Source organism: Callorhinchus milii, unplaced genomic scaffold, assembly GCF_018977255.1.
Source record: "Callorhinchus milii isolate IMCB2004 unplaced genomic scaffold, IMCB_Cmil_1.0 Scaffold26, whole genome shotgun sequence".
Lineage (NCBI taxonomy): Eukaryota > Metazoa > Chordata > Chondrichthyes > Chimaeriformes > Callorhinchidae > Callorhinchus > Callorhinchus milii.
The window spans coordinates 2,760,056-2,776,372 of record NW_024704767.1 but is presented as its reverse complement, the minus strand read 5'-3'; the positions used below and the strand labels follow the sequence as shown (position 1 = coordinate 2,776,372).

The 16,317-nt window shown below is 37.7% G+C and overlaps 1 protein-coding gene and 1 non-coding gene across 2 annotated transcripts in view; one reads left to right on the top strand and one right to left on the bottom strand.

The window, feature by feature from the left end:
* mef2aa (myocyte enhancer factor 2aa) overlaps positions 1-11,172 on the bottom strand; it is a 93,190-nt gene extending 82,018 nt beyond the window's left edge. Inside the window, exon 1 of the mRNA XM_042344007.1 lies at positions 11,154-11,172. The gene's annotated coding sequence lies outside the window, so the exon portion shown is untranslated. The remainder of the gene's footprint in view (positions 1-11,153) is intronic.
* On the top strand, positions 3,590-3,661 carry trnat-ugu. The gene has a single exon. It is a non-coding gene; the product is annotated as a tRNA-Thr (tRNA).
* Positions 11,173-16,317: the final 5,145 nt, after the last annotated feature.

Below are 16,317 nucleotides of genomic sequence, written 5' to 3'. Positions count from 1 at the left end.
CCTCTTCGACCGCGCTTTCGATCCCCCTGCTTCGCTCCCCCCGCCCTCCCTAACCCCGACTCTCAGCTCGGGTCCGAAACTCCAGTGCCTTGGGACGTCCTCCCGACATGAAAGGGCGCTTTATAAATGTAGTTTGGTGGTTGTTGTTGAAATCAGAAACACGTTGTTGCTGGTAAACAAGGGATGCTATCAAGCTCAGGTTGATGTTCAGGGCTATTACCTGTTCTTAATATTTTTACGTATTGTGTATAAAATGTGAATACTGTAAAACACGCTTGCGGGCGCCAATTGATCTCGCACATTATCGTCTTGGCGTCCGATCTGTTAAGTTTCCACTGAATACAAGCCGTCTGGTTTCGGTTGTTCCCCCCTTTCTTTCTGCCCAAAAAATGTGTGGTCTCGAAAGTTGTAAATATCTGTTCTGGATGAATGTTGCTGTATTTCCTTTCCTCTCTCCCCCCCCCCCCCCAACTCAGTTACACGAAAAGCACTAAACCTCAACCTGAGCTTGGCAACGTCAGTTGTTTACCAGCAATGCGATATTTATGAGTTCAGAGAGGAATTAAAAGCCCTTTTAACTATAGAGAGAGCAGGACACAACAGCTAGTTTTTATCTTATTTGACCTCAACAAAGCAAATCTTGCATTCTGCAGAGTTAGACTTTACCAAGTGTGAAGCACACGGATAACTTGACAATTGCGTTAAAGCTTTAGGCCTTGGCTTTGATTTTAATTTTCCAAACCTCTTAGAAATAATCAATTTCCCTGTTTTTTTTTTGATGTGGCAGAAACCTACAAGCAGACTGGATGATAATTGGAAAAGTTAGTCATGAAGTGTTTTCTAAATGTTAAGGTTATCTGTGCAACTAGTTTGGGGATTCTTTTTTCAGTGCAGAAAAGGGCCTGTCGTGCATTTGTGATCTACTGAATTAGATTTGAATCAACAAGTCTCCCTTTTCTTCCTGGTTATCACTCAAACAGCACCGAATTGTTAATTTTTCAGATATAAATATATATAGATAGATATAATTCACACAAAGACACATAACCACTGATGTCCAACATTGACCACCCGGCACTGGCGAACAAACCTAAAAGTAAAATTATACCCAGAAACGTAACGATCATCTTAGCTGTAAAAACAATGGATCTGAGGAATGATATAACCTTGTATTGGATTCAGATGAAGTTGACATTTTCACTTTTGTAATAATAAATAACCTTTGAACTCCTTGATGAAATAAATACCTTGTTAAAATTAAGCCAGCTACTTATTTTCATTTATTTGAAGTCACAGAGGCAAATGTTCACTACTCTAACATTAAACACTTTATAAAAAATGTATTTGGGGCTGATTTGAAGTGAGAGTCGAAACAAAAACTTAATACATGACAAATAGCTGTTGAAATTGATGGATCCTGAATAAAGTACAGTACCAACCAAACCAGCATTTCTTGTTTTGTCTTATCACCATTGTTGGATGTCACCAGACTCAGCCCTTATTTGTTCCACTCAGTCGTTGGCAAATTGCCTTATAAAACTTCAGATTGGAACAAACAGTGAGATAGCTTTGACTGATTTGGGAGCAACTGCATAATATACCAGGTAAAATGTTCAATAGCATTTCAAGCATATTTCAAACTTATGATACCTCTTTAGGTACAAATTTAAGTTGGTGCTTTCTACAAAACTGACAATATAGTTGAATCCCATATCAACGTTAGTTAATGCCGTCTAATGTTATGTAAATTGTTAGTTGCAGGTAAAATAGTTTGTCGATTTGGACACATTCTGCGTCAACTTTAATAATAATAATCCTTGCATTGGTATAGCACCTTATCACGGCATTCAGACGTCTCAAAGCGTCTCACAGAATATACTTTGAAGTGAATTGATTGTATATTTTGTCGGCGAAACATTGCAGTCAATTGCAAATTAAACCCTAATTTATTCATGAGTGAAATATATTCGTTGTGAATATTATGTCTTTTTTAAAGCGGGACACTGCTGTGTGCAATTGGCTGCCACATTTCACCCACAATATACACAGTCAATCCACTTTACAGTATATTTTGTGAAGCGCTTTGAGACATCTCAACAATGTGATAAGGTGCTATATCAAATGCAAAGATTTTATTTACTATTATAATATATTATTAATATTTGTATTGATTTTGCCAAATTTGTACAGTTTAAGCCAATGGAAGAGCAACAAAGAAATGATTGTACTTGTGAAAATTCATAAATTCATTTTCAAGGTGTGGGCAGATCTTTGCTAATGTCTAGACAGATCTGGTGAGGCTGGAGGTGCAGAAACTCATATTGTTGAGCTGCAGAGAATTGATCCTGACAATGGTGTCCATCACTGCCAGAGACAGTAGTGCTCTGCATCTTAAACAACAGCAGCGCAACAAAATTACATTTATACAGCACCTTTAATGTCAGAAGGACGTCCCAAGATGCTGAAATTATAAATGTAGCATTATGGTTCAATCGCACAACATCCCAGACAGATGATTCTATTTTTTCCTTGGCATACATCCAAAAGCTTTTCACCAATTAACATTATCCGCAAAACCACATCTACTTAAACTTGTCCTTGCATTGCTATTTTAGTTTTGTTTTCAAGCAATAATGGTTCACGTGTAATATTTATAAATACAATTCACACCAGCCAAATTTAACAGTGGAGATTTACAAAATTATCAGGGACTAGCCGGGGAAACATTTACGGATAATTTTATATCTTAAACCAGACGTTGTTAAGGCAAAGAGGATTTTGTTTGTGCCTCAGATTGTAAAAAGTTTTATTTGTATTAGTTTCCACATAAAAACTTTGTTGTGAAAGCGTTTTAAGCAAACTAACAGAGGGGGTGTGTACTCCCTTGAAAACTGAGCACTTGTTGTAATCAATAAGTGTCTCAAGTGTGGCAGGGGCTCCATAAACAAATGGTGCCTGTAACAGATTATAAATCATTATCGGGGTCTTTCGGAAACTTAGGGTAATTATTCCATAAAGTGAAGTCTGTTAAGCCACAAAGCTACACACATTATAAATTGTATGAAATTGGATTTTAAAGTGTTTTCTTTATGCTCTTGGAGGTGGAACAAAAAGTAAGGGTCCATTCAGACTCTAGTGTTCATTCTTCCTGAATTTAGAAAATAATGCAATAATTGTGTCGGTCTTTAGATGCCTTTCGTGCAAATAGGATTAGAATATAGAATTGACTAATGTTCTAATGAAATCTAGGGTACATATTTCCATTGGTTGGTAAAATGACTGACCCTGGCAGTATGTGTTTACCAAATATAAATTATATTTATTATTTGATTATGACCTCAATCCTTCAGATTACTCTCTTTTTATATCTGTATTGTTCATGAGCCTGACTTTGAATCTGGAGTCAGATAACTGGAAGAGGAGTGGCATTAACTTTTAATAAGATTTTTGCAAATAACGATGTGGGGAAACACAGAAAAAGACAATGCTATTAGTTAGAAAGTTGTAAATATACTGCAAATGTGTCCACATATTCCCTTTTACAAATGTGGTACAAATAGCTAACAGCTGCTATTTCTGTGTACATAGGAGTCCTGTAGCTCAGTGGTTAGAGCACTCGCCTTGTAAGCGAGAAACCTGGGTTTGATTCCCGGCAGGGCGAAACCTGGGGCAAGTTTCCTTACTCCACACGACTGATAGTAATCCTTCAAACAAAAGCAATAATAAAATTGGACACTTCAATCCACGACTGTTTGTGGGACACTGCTGTGCGCAATTGGCTGCCACATTTCGCCCACAAATATACAGTCAATTCACTTTACGTTATATTCTCTGAAGCGCTTTGAGGCGTCTAGAAGATGTAATTAACGCTATATCAAAATGCAAGGATTATTATTGATTCATAAAGCTACAAGGTCAGATTGTACCACAGGAATTTTACCATCGGTTATGCAGAATACATGAAGGGTGACAATACAGAAACCCCCTATAGATAAGGAAAGATATAAAACAATAGTCAAATGAATACAATAAAATGGAAAATAAGGCCTAATGTACATTGACCTGTGGCCCTAGAACTGTTCTGAGAGTTATTACGATTGCTGTCCTAATAGGATTGTAATGAGATGCCATCTTTGTTGGTAAATTTACTAACCAGTGGAAGCCTTACTCCAAATGTTGAAATTATTTACAATGTAGATCTTAACACTTTTCTTGTATTGTCCCATAAACAGAATAAAACAGATAGTGACCAGTAAGCAGTGAATGTAAAATGTATAGTCAATGTATGCTATTTATAAATTTCATGACTAATTGTGGTCAAACCTTAGTAATAACTATTCTAACTTTCGCCTCAGGCTGTCTAATATTGGAATTAGTAATTGTCCAGAATTACCAGTCAAAATATAGAGTATGAGAGCATGGGACAGAGACACACAAATCCATTTGAATCCAACTCTTGCAGTCTGTTGTATTAAAAATACAGTACTGTCATTTTTTTCTGGTTAGAGAACATGTTCTATTATTTCAAGAGAATTGCGAACTGCATTAAGATAGTCATGTGACAGCTGTATCAGTGCTTTGAACTTGGACAACTCCCTTGCTGTTTGAATGAACTTATTAAGAGAAGGGAACTAACTACAAATGCGCAAATATCACTAAGAATATTGTTGTGGCCGTGTCTGAATATACTGTAGAAAATTTACATTATTTTGAAGTGGTAACTGAGCCATATTGTTTGCACCTGTGGCTGGTTGATGAAAATTAAGATCTTTAATATGTTATTGAATGACACAGCTCGACTCCCAATGGGATTTACAGTGTCCTACTGGGATTCCAGCAATGCTGTGCACGTTAACATGCAGCATCAGCTGGCTTTGACAGAATTGTTTATATATAGAAACAGAATATGGTGGGCATGCAGCATGGAAACTGGGGGGGGGGGGGGATTTAAACCATTCCATATCCATTCCTTCTAATCTCGGAGATACAGTCCCAGATTAAGCTGCCTTTAAAACAGTCACTGCATCAGAAAGAACAGTAATAATAATAATCCTTGCATTTGATATAGCCCCTCATCACATCTTTGAGACATCTCAAAGCGCTTCACAGAATATACTGTAAAGTGAATTGACTGTATATTTTGTGGGTATGATGCCCTTACACAATCTTATTTGTTACTTTTTCCAATCCAAAAAGAGATACTGTACAAAGTGCCTAAAGTGAATCGTTAGCAAAAGTAAGACAATAAAGATACTTTTGCCAATTTTACCTAAAACAATTCAGTATTATTACTGAAAACAACTACATACAGTCCTAACAACAAAGAACAACAAGGAATTAGAACCTTAACAGAGCAAAGAATACAATACAACAGACGTCAATAAAAACAATTTAACATTTACATAGCAGTTTTCACATGGGGAGGATGGATGCCTCAAAGTGCTTCACAGAGCCAACTGGGAGCCCAAGTTGTAGATGGGGGGAGCTGAGGAAGGCCCAGAATGTCATTTGTCTCATCCTAGTGGGAGATAGCACAGTGCTTCAGCTGACACCCAAAAGTTGACGCTTTCAGGAAGCAAACCAAGATCATTACAGGAGATGGACAGAACTGATGCCATGTTATTGGTGTTTAACGGAACTGCTTCAGGCACAATTGAAATCTTTGCCCTATATATTGTCCACTTTCCACCGATCCTAAGTTAACGGTTTTACTTGAAAGAATTCCTTCAGCTTAATTTTGGGGGAAATTCAAGTCAAATTATGATATCAAGCTGTGTGGAACACTAGGAGTCAACAATAAAGTGGTGACGAGGGGAGCATTTTCAGGCACCAGTTCACACATTTTAGAAACACCAGCAACCAAAGAGGAAGCTTATCTGAGATCTTTCTGATCTATTTCTTGCAGTGCCTCTACATTTTTGTTGCCTGCACTGAACTGCAATATTTATTAATTTCAAAAATATAATTCAGTAATTTCAAAGCACAAAATGCGGTAAGCGTATAAAGAGCAACATGTTGTGCAGAGGTGGTGGGGTACAGTACTTTTGAAGTGCAACAACGAGAATATTTGTACATACAGGTGTGTCAGCCTGGCCCACTGGTAGCACTCTCTCCTCTGAGTCAGAAGCTTGTGGGTTCAAGCCTCACATCAGGACTTGGAATCATATAGTCTTAAGCTGACATTCCGGTGCAGTGGTGGGAGGGGGGTTGTATTGTTGGAGGTACTGTCCTTCAGATGAAATGTTAAACTGAAGTCCCATCACGTGGATGTTAAAAGATTCCATAGCACTTGGAATGGTCACTCACTCCATGGCTGTTTGTGGCTTATGCGCAACTGGCTCCTATGTTTTAGACACAAAATACACAATCGACCTTACAGTATATCCTGTGAAGTGCTTTGAGAGATCTTGAAGACATGATAAGGCACTATATCAAATTCAAGGATTATTATGATTATACAGAATGACACCATTTCAGAATTTCTCCATTTAAAAGAGGCATTTCCTCAAAATACTTGTAGTTCATTGAAAGCCGATTAATTAAAAGCCTAGATCAGAAGGTTCTGTTCTAAATAACAATGAATTTTAACCCAAACTGGTTTCCTCTGTAAAGATGTTTCAGCTCATCAGCCCACTTATTCAGAAAACCTCTAAATAAGAAGGTCATGGGTTCAACAGCAATGTTGGGACTTTCAGCTCATAGTCTTTAAATTCTCTTTCTGACTTCCAAATTCCTTCACATTCTTGCCCTTACACAACCTCACATATGCACCCTCCACTATTCCAATTCCTGTCTTTTGAGCTCCTTCCACACCACTTATTTCTCAGCATTTCAGAGAATCCTGATATTGACAAATTCTTAAATACAGTTTAAACTTTAAGCCACTTTTCTGTCATTTCCTTTAATAAATATGAAAAACTGGCTTCACAGATAAGGCTGAATTCAATAATTTGCTAAATTCTGAATATTCTGAAATGCTACTGAAAGAAACCAAATCTATACCTCTAAGTGTCTCAATATTGACTAGAATTCTTTGAAAGTGGTATTAAACATGTTGCACTCTAATTCTTTAAAGATAGGGAATGCACGCTGAACATACCAGCAATATGCTTACCACACTGAATAAAAAAGACATTCATTCAGTCAGCATCTCAAATGCAGTGACCGTAGCCCTTTATAAGGTTAAGTCATCCAACGTACCTGAATGATTTATTTTGATAGCACTGTGCATAACTGAAACATGCATGTTATCTCAAAGTATGTTATGTTACATTCAATCAGGACATCAAATATTTAGTAACTACAAGAGATGGATTCACTTTTTTTATAAACAAAAGTACTTGGGCTTCATCCTAAAGCATTGAACCGCTGAAACATTGTATATATTCCTGTGTTCAGAAAGTGTTTTTAAAATATATATATATGCTTTCCATTTACAAGGCTAAACTTGAAACCCATCCAACTCAAATCGAAACAAACTTGAAATTATTCAACAATATTTTTTTTAAAAATCCTGGAATATACGTATAGATGCATTGCGCTGTGAATGTCAGTAAATCACTGCAATATTCTTCGGTTACCCGCACAACAATAACAACAAAATTACATTCGTATAGTGCCTTTCATGTCGGGAGGACGTCCCAAAGCACACAACACATAATCTTCCTACATTTAATATCAGAGAAGTGCTTTTTAACGTTTAACACAATATTGTGTTCCTGATAATGATACTCCAATAAATGCGCACTGAGGAATATAGCCATCAAGTGAACACTTCACCTAGTAGTGTTTTGTATGTAATTTTTGGATGATGATTACAGATTCAGTGACTACAGCTAAGATTCAGATTTTTCCAGTATACCCACCACCCCACCAGTATCTCAGATTAATGTGAAACTAGTTCCATGCTTTTCTTGGTGGGCTAACACATCTTTACACAGAAAACAAATATGTGTTTACATTTGTTGTTCTTCAGAACAGAAGAAAGCATGAAAGAGAATGGGCCTTCGTCCCATCAAGTCCTCTCCCTCCACAGAGCTTGGGCAATCTGTCAGATCAAGCCTTCAATCATCCCAGGAAATGTTTTGCATAAATCCGCCTTTATTCCACAAAGGCAATATTAGGAGGAGGATGTAAAAAACAGGCTCCTTGCTCCGCGTTGCTTCACTGGTGTAAGCGAAATGATATTGGTCCTAGCAAGATGAAACTGGCTCAGGATTATATAAAGTAACACATTTATTGAGAATTTCAACTTAATCAATCCTGCACAGGAAGACAAACGTTAGCAGCACAATAAAGTAAAACAACAAGAAGGAGTGATTTGCAGCAATGTGTGTTCTGGCACCAGTGCAAGATCATGTAAGTAGAGTGTGAGGCCCCCCCAAAAAGGCAACATTTCCAAAAATGTTCTTTCTAGAAATTAAAAGAGCTGAGAACCCTGTCCACTCTGTTCAATTATTGAATCTCACAGGCATGTGGAAGCTAGTAAGAGCATCTGTGCAATGAATTCTATCTCGCTCCTCCCCACATGCTGTAGGAATGCAAGTGAACGCAAGTAACATTGCTTTCAATGGTATTTATGTCACCGCACCATATGGTACAGAATAAGAGCACGTTGACATGGATGTACAGTGTACCCTCGTTCTAAATCTCTCTAATACACTGCAACCTCCAAATGAAAATGTTTCTCTTCAATTTCTTGACACTTCCTGACAAATAAAGGGACCGCATGAAACAACTTACTTTTATTGCGCCTTCTTTTTATAACGCGTTTGTTGCTGAACAGCACTGACAAGCAGCCATGTAGACGTGTGTGGCTTTGGACACCTGTTCTTGGTTGAAGGAGGATGTGTGGTTACTTGCTAACTTGCAAGTGAAGATAATGAGGAGGGAGAAATAAAGTAACCTCAAAACAAAATACAGTACAAAAAAATCTGCTGCAGATAATGTAAGAATTTAGATTGTACATTTGTTGGGTTGGAAATTCGGTCTAGTTTCCCATTATATTCAAACATAGGCTACCAGAGTACATATTGGAATCAATTCGTAGGAGTACACTCGGTTACCCCAATGTACCATGTGAAAAAATTTTAAAAATTTCCATCAAAATTTCTGACTGTAGCCCTTTTCCAGGAATTGTGCCTCACTCACCTTTGCTATCACAAAATCTAATTGCAGCAAAAAGAACATTCCAATTGCTGTGCTATCTCTGCTAAAAAAAAATATACAACGTAACGATTCCTTGGCGGTCCAGGAAAAGGAGCATCTCCTTAGGCCAACCATTTTTCTAAGTTTGTAAAGAAGTTATCAAACCAAGTCTGAGCAGGTCAAAATTCTGCACATTGCAAAGGAGCCTGCCAGCAACTGAGGCAGTAAGTTTATTTATAACTGACTAAAATATATTTTTATTCCATGAGATTGAACATGCTGGTAAGTGATTCAAGCTGGTTGAATGTCAGGCAATCCCCTCCATGTCCACCCCCTCACACAAACTTTCAATTTCCTACCTGTAAATAGTTATGGCAGTAAGTGTGGGGGGAGGAGATTTTACTGTGTTTGTAAGATTTCCCAGTTGATATTTTTACTACAGTGTTATGAAGATGTATGTGGGCTTCAGAAACGGGGTCAGAGTGACTGGCTGATCTAAGTAATTGTGTATTTTTTGTTTAAAAAGTACTTTTATTTATAATTAAACAGGAGAATTAGTGAATTAACTGACTGCACTATAGATTCATTCCAACCACACATGGGAAGGATCCTTTGTGTACTATTTTGAGACGAATCGTAGACATGATAAGGTGCTCTATCAAATACAAGGATTATTATTATTACTTATGAATATTAACTTTTTTTTACTCAACAGAAATACACATAGAATCTTGCTTTTTTTTTAGCATTACTCAGCTCTACAGTTTATAGTTTAAACTAAATGAGGAGGAATGCTCAACAAAACAAAAAAGAAACTTTCACACTGAGCACTGCTCACTATGAAGAGATTTAAAATCCTAAACATAGAACTTGTGGAAATAGTCTATATTATTGAAGTTTGAACTTTTCACGTAAAAGAAGACTCCAATGTATTTGAAAATTTTAAACTTTCAAAGAAACTAAACCTTCTATGCATCAAAGTCTAGCAAACCTTTAGGGTTTAATTTAGTCTTCCATGGCACATATGACATCAGTACTTGATATGAATCATCACACCCACTCTTTGGTTCTGTAAAATGCACTCATATCTGTTCATGCAACAAACCTGCAGTATAACATTAAACAAAGCACTGTGGAAAGAAATGCCTGATTCTAATGTTACACTGCTTACACTAAGCACAAACGTAGTACTACAGTACAGATAAACAAAGATAGTACTGACAGACAATACAGAGATATGTTATGATTCGTGACGATATTCTAGTTCTTATAGTATTTTCACGTAAAACTATCTTAAACCTTTCAATTTATTCACTTCTCAAAGTTCTTGTATTCCATCCATGTTTGAGATCCGTTTTTTACAAACAGTAATTATCAATAATGAGACATAGGATTTAAATGATTATAAGGGGAGGTAAAATACACAGGTTGCATAAGAATCAGGTGATACCATTATAGCTTTCCACCTGCAATGTCAAGAGAGGCCATAAAGCTGTATTGTATTAATACTACTCCCACATTAACATTGAAAGATTTTTCCTATGGCGAATAATTTAAGTCTTCCTATGGCTCAATCATCCACCCTGGTCTGTGCTGATTTCAACCAGAGTGACATGAACAACACTTACAATGAACAACAACAACCTGGATTTATATAGCGTCCCTCACGCAGGGTAGTGTCTCAGAGCACTTAATTTTACATCCCAGATCAAGGAGAGGAAAATTGACCAGAGATTTCTACCTATCCACCCCCTCCAAGATGCCAAGAGAAAGGAGCATGAGTCAAATTACTCACCTTCAAGGCTCATGCATGCATGGTTGTCACTTGAGTGAGGTTTGCGAGGGTATCCAAAACCAGCGGAAACATAAAACCAGCAGAAGGTATCAATCAGGGTAGGAGTGCAGGAGGGGAAAAATCTAGCTGATGGAAAAATCAATACGCTTCCAGAATTGATGGTTTAACTAATATTTAATGGACATTTTAATATCGGCAAAAAATGTCTCACCTGTTTCTTGAAATATGACTGTTCCCAGTACCTCACAGAACCTGCTGCTGCGACAAGTGTTTGAATGCTGACACTGTGTGACTTCTTGGACTCTGTACATCAAAGCCAGTCCAGCTGGCTTTGAAAGGACCATTCTCCTTTGAGGCCTGTTTAACACTCGGTCTGTACTTATGTAACAAGAAATGACAATGACAGTGGTTGAAAGATGATGTCCTAAATGCAGACAGAATTCTGACACGATACAGTATCTTTCAGGTCTATTGCAGCCCAGGATGTCAATCACAGAACATTTGAACGAGTGCCTCTAGTTGGTTAAAATTTTCCTTACTCTTTGGCAAAGAAGATTCAACTGATTTGAGTAAAGAAAGAAATAGCCGGAGTTCAAAATGTTTTCCCTTTTTGCGCATTCGTTTTATGTGAAAATCAGAATGAACAATTGGAAGAGCACGGTATGTGTATTTGGTTATAGTGATTGCAAAATAAGTCAATGCTATAAAAATGTCTAGAATTTATGCACTTTTATAAGAACTCATCAACCAAGCAGCTTGGTAATCATTGCTTGCTTCAAGCTAGGAGAATGAAAAATAACAAACCACCTTGTAAAAGCAATGTCAGTTTTCATTGTCCACATATATATATAAGCTGCTGTACAAATATCTCCTCGTGTAACCGATGTCTTAATTATCGTCTCACATTTATTGAAACAATTAAAACTCAAAATATAAAGGTTGATTTATTAAGTGAAAAACTCTTCACAGAATCAGCTTTCGGAATGCATCACAAATTATTTAGCATTTAGCAAAGCAACCAGCATTCTTTTTATTTTGCTCGGATCCCCGATTAAAATGATTACCTTCTGTATTCCAAGTTCTTTGCTTTTATATTTGATGTGCTTAATATGAACAGTTTGAAAATAAATGCAAAATTTGAATGTACGATAGCCATAAGCAACTCCCACTCTGCACCTTTGTGGAAACCAAATACTTCACCAGGAACATAAAGTCTTCAGAGACTCATAAGGTACCCAGCCAATAATATATAACAGCATCAGTAGCACTTGGATCTCCTACTTCACTGTACCACACAAGTGTGACCCCTGATAACAGAGGCACAAATAGGGAATTATCTTGAAACCTTCTGCGTGTGAGGCAACAAGTGAATCTAGTTGATTCCCAGGCAAGTGAGGCAGAAAGAGAAGCCTGTTAACTCTGTGGGTGACATTTCAATTTTACTACCACACTGAAAGGCAATGGCAATAATAAGTTATCATTAGAATCCAACAAATTGAAATCAAGGTAAATGATTTGTGTGTTCTATACTTGACATTATTTTCTGATGTGCTCAACACCTAAAATTTCCTAAACATTTCTTAGAAAGTAAAAGGGCTTCAATCTTTCAGATGTTCAACATTGTTTATAGCCGTATTATCATTTTACTTTGTCCCCAAAGTACAATTTCTGCATTAAAAAGGATATTCTATAAACAATTTCTTCTGTATTTCCCTAAATTATCTTCCTTTGCCTAGAAAACACAGTCAGTACACTTCACAGTATATCCTGCAAAGCACTTTGAGACATCCTCCCGAAATGAAAGGCGCTATAAGAAATGGGAGGATTATTATCGTTATTCTCAATGTATTTTTGTGTAAGTGTATTTTGCCAGTTTCTTCAACTCTTAAGTTGAACTGTGAAATCATTTTCCAGTGTACAGTGAGCACTGCGCCCCATTAGTAATCAGAGAACAGCTGCTTGCCATTTTCCATTCAGTTCCCCGTGGACCTAACACTCTGATTGCTATTTAATTCAAATTGGGGACAGATTAATAGTAATTAACATTCACCTCTGACTTTCATCTTGAAATCAAGTAATGGTTCAGTGTGGAAGCCTGAGCCACTGTAAGGCTTTTTGAACCCTCGTATCCTAGAAATACCTGTGTCATACATCTGGACCCAATTCCATTGTATTTACAACCAAATCAATGTGTCGCTTCTAAGACAGGATGTATAGCAACACACTGGACTGAACCTGTTAGTGGCACCGGCATTGGCCTTCTGATCGACTGCAACTGATGAGTGAATTTGTCTATGGTGTTTTAGGGGTTAAGAGCAGTTCTGAGCTGGACAGCTGGCAACATGTGCATAGGCCCCATAAGTGACCATAAAATGAGAGATTTATGACTTTAATTGGAATCCACCGCCCCCCACCCCCCCCCCCCCCACCCCCCCACCACACACACACATATACACACTCTCTTAATGAGTTTAACTGCTGCTTTCACAGCAGGTTCACAAACTAATTTCTGACATTGGTCACTGGTAGTGTAATGCATGTCACAGTGGGTGATTTATCTGATGCTCCCAATACCTGAGTTTTCAGATTAAAAATCCCAAAACCTCAAACAGGACTAGTGATTAGAGGACATATTTTTCCACCAAACCAGTGAGTAAGGAGAACAGGTTACCGACAAAAGCATTTGACACTGTGTAGATTAACTCCTTCAAAAAAAATTGCATTGCAACAACTTAGAATGGTTACAGCCCTGACTTGCTAGGTGAGTGTTGCATTGTTAGAGGTGTTGTCCTTTGGTGAGAGGTTAAATAGAGGTCTGTCCTGTCTCCCTGGTTAGGTAGACGTTAAAGATCCCATGGCACTATTGGAAAATAGAAGGAAGTTTCTCTGGGTATCTTGGCCAACAATCCCCCACTGTGTGCCAATCCGCTGCCATGTTTGCCTACAAATACACAGTCACTGTACAGTAAAAATCCTTTGAAGCCATTTGAAGGAGTTTTAACCACATTATAAGACGCTCTATAAAATACAAATACAGTATTATTAAGCTTGTTTACTTGCATGAAATAAATACTTTGAACATTGTAAAGTTATTCGACAATCAAATGCTGTAAAGAGTTTTGAAATTCTTAAGTAAATACTTTTTAATCCTTCAACTGATGTGCATGGAACAGCAATAAAACATTGTGCACAGTATAGGGAGGAATGATTTCAGAAATTACAATGGCCACTTGTGTAAGTGAGTTAGCCCAGTGAAGACATAAATGGTTTATTCTGTTTTCCTTGGTATGTGTTCTATTTCAGACCATTCAAATTCATTTTTCCATACTTTATTGCCAATTCCATAAACTTACTAATGCAAAAGTAGTGAGAGGTTAAAGAGTGAAAAACATGCCATGAGTACACTCAAACTTAGCAAAAGAATGGAGGAGGGGAAGAGGAGGGGGGGAAATCTATTTAAACTCTGCAAACACAATTCTCAGCATTGGCAAATATATTAAAATAAACAGCAACAACAAAATTACATTTGTATAGCGCCTTTCACGGTGGGAGGAAGTCCCGAGTCGATGGATAGTCACTGTTTCGGATCCGAGCTGGGGGTCGGGATCGAGGAAGGTGGAGAGCAGGGGAGGAAGGAGGGTGGTCGAAAGCATGGCCAAAGAAGAGGGTCTTGAGATGGGTCTTCAAGGAGGCAATGGAGGGAGCGAGGCGAGGGACTGTGGGATGGAGTTCCAGAGGATGGGGCAGAGAGGCTGAAGGCTCGCCCACCAATGGTGGGGTGAACGAGGCAGGGGTCGTGAAGCAGGCCAGAGCCCTCTGAGCGGAGGGAGCGGGCAGGTTGGATGGGTGTTCAGGAGGTCACAGAGGTAGGGGAGGAGCCTACACTTCCAGTCCCATTTGAACCCACAAATGTGTGATTCAGAGGTGAGAGTGCTGACTTTACAAAAGGGCACCAACAACACTTGTAATGTCAGATTTCGTAACTAAATCACATTTCCTTTACCATTCAGATGAACGGCTGCCCAGGCGGAGCATTTTATTCCTTAAAACAACAGACAATGAAAGCTGAGGTTATTTGTTTACCAGGATGTGCCTAGATTGAAATTGTAGTGTGAGCTTAAGTAATGGAATACAATCAAGAACGTGCAGGAAAACCAAACCATTCTGACATCTCATTATTTCAGGACATCTGGTTATTTAAGGAACATGGGAGAGATCCAAATGATATCATACCCGTACTATATTTAGACCGGAGTCCAAAATCAGGAAATGGTGCACTGCCGACACAATTCAAGAGGAAAACACAGTGAAGTCTTATTATAGTACTTTAAAGAATAAGGATTTGTTGTCATCAGGAAATTATATGCTCCTCATACTCCCTTTCGAGTAATAAAATGATTGTGCACCAATGATACACTGTTTTGCCACTAGATTAATAAAAACAGTCCCCAAATTAAGTTGCTTGGCATGAACTTAAATTCCAATAAAATTTAGTGCATTATAATAATAATGATCCTTACATTTGGTACAGTGCTTTTCGCATTGGAAGAACATCTCAAGATGCTTCACAGGATATACTGTAAAGTGTAGTGACTGTTTTTTGGGGGGCAAAAGGCAACAGCCAATTTGTGCACGGCAATGCGGTACAAACAGCAATGAAGATCTAAACATCTTGGAAATGCTCATACAAATCACCAAAAGAAATACAGTTTGGGGAGTTTTGCTTTTGTCTGTCATGTACTTAGCTATATAATTTTCAATGTTAATACTATATGGTCTCTAAGTGTTGAAAGGCTTAGCTGGCACTGTTACTTACTGGTGATTAATTCTATCCATCAATGAACTTGTTGACCGAACAATGCAAAGTCTTAAGACACATGTTTATAATGGCTATTTGCACAAAGTTGTGCTGAATTAAATGCAGCCTAAGAACTGCCTCCTTTTGGGGGCAGAAATACGATGGCAATCTTTTTTTGTTATTTTCACTTTTCTTGTCAAAAATGGTGCTCACCAGAAAGTGATAATAATGGAGCTTTACTTGAATGTTCTTACATTTCTACAAAATGGAAATTTCCTTTGGGAAATACTGCAGAAACATTACGGAAGAATAACAGATATTGCCATACAATAATGATAATTGATTGTTTTAGTAATATCAGCTACTGTAGTTTGCTAAATGTGTCATTTTGTTTCCTGTATAAAGGGATCTCTGTTGCTGCTAAGAGAGCTGTGAATACTGTATTTGATGTTGGTGAGACTGGTAAACATGTAGAGTGATGAATAAAATGAAGAATATGTTGACTTGAACACAAGGCAAAACTCTGCATTTACCAGCAAACTACAAAAAAAGTTGCTCTTAGATCTTGTGAATTTCT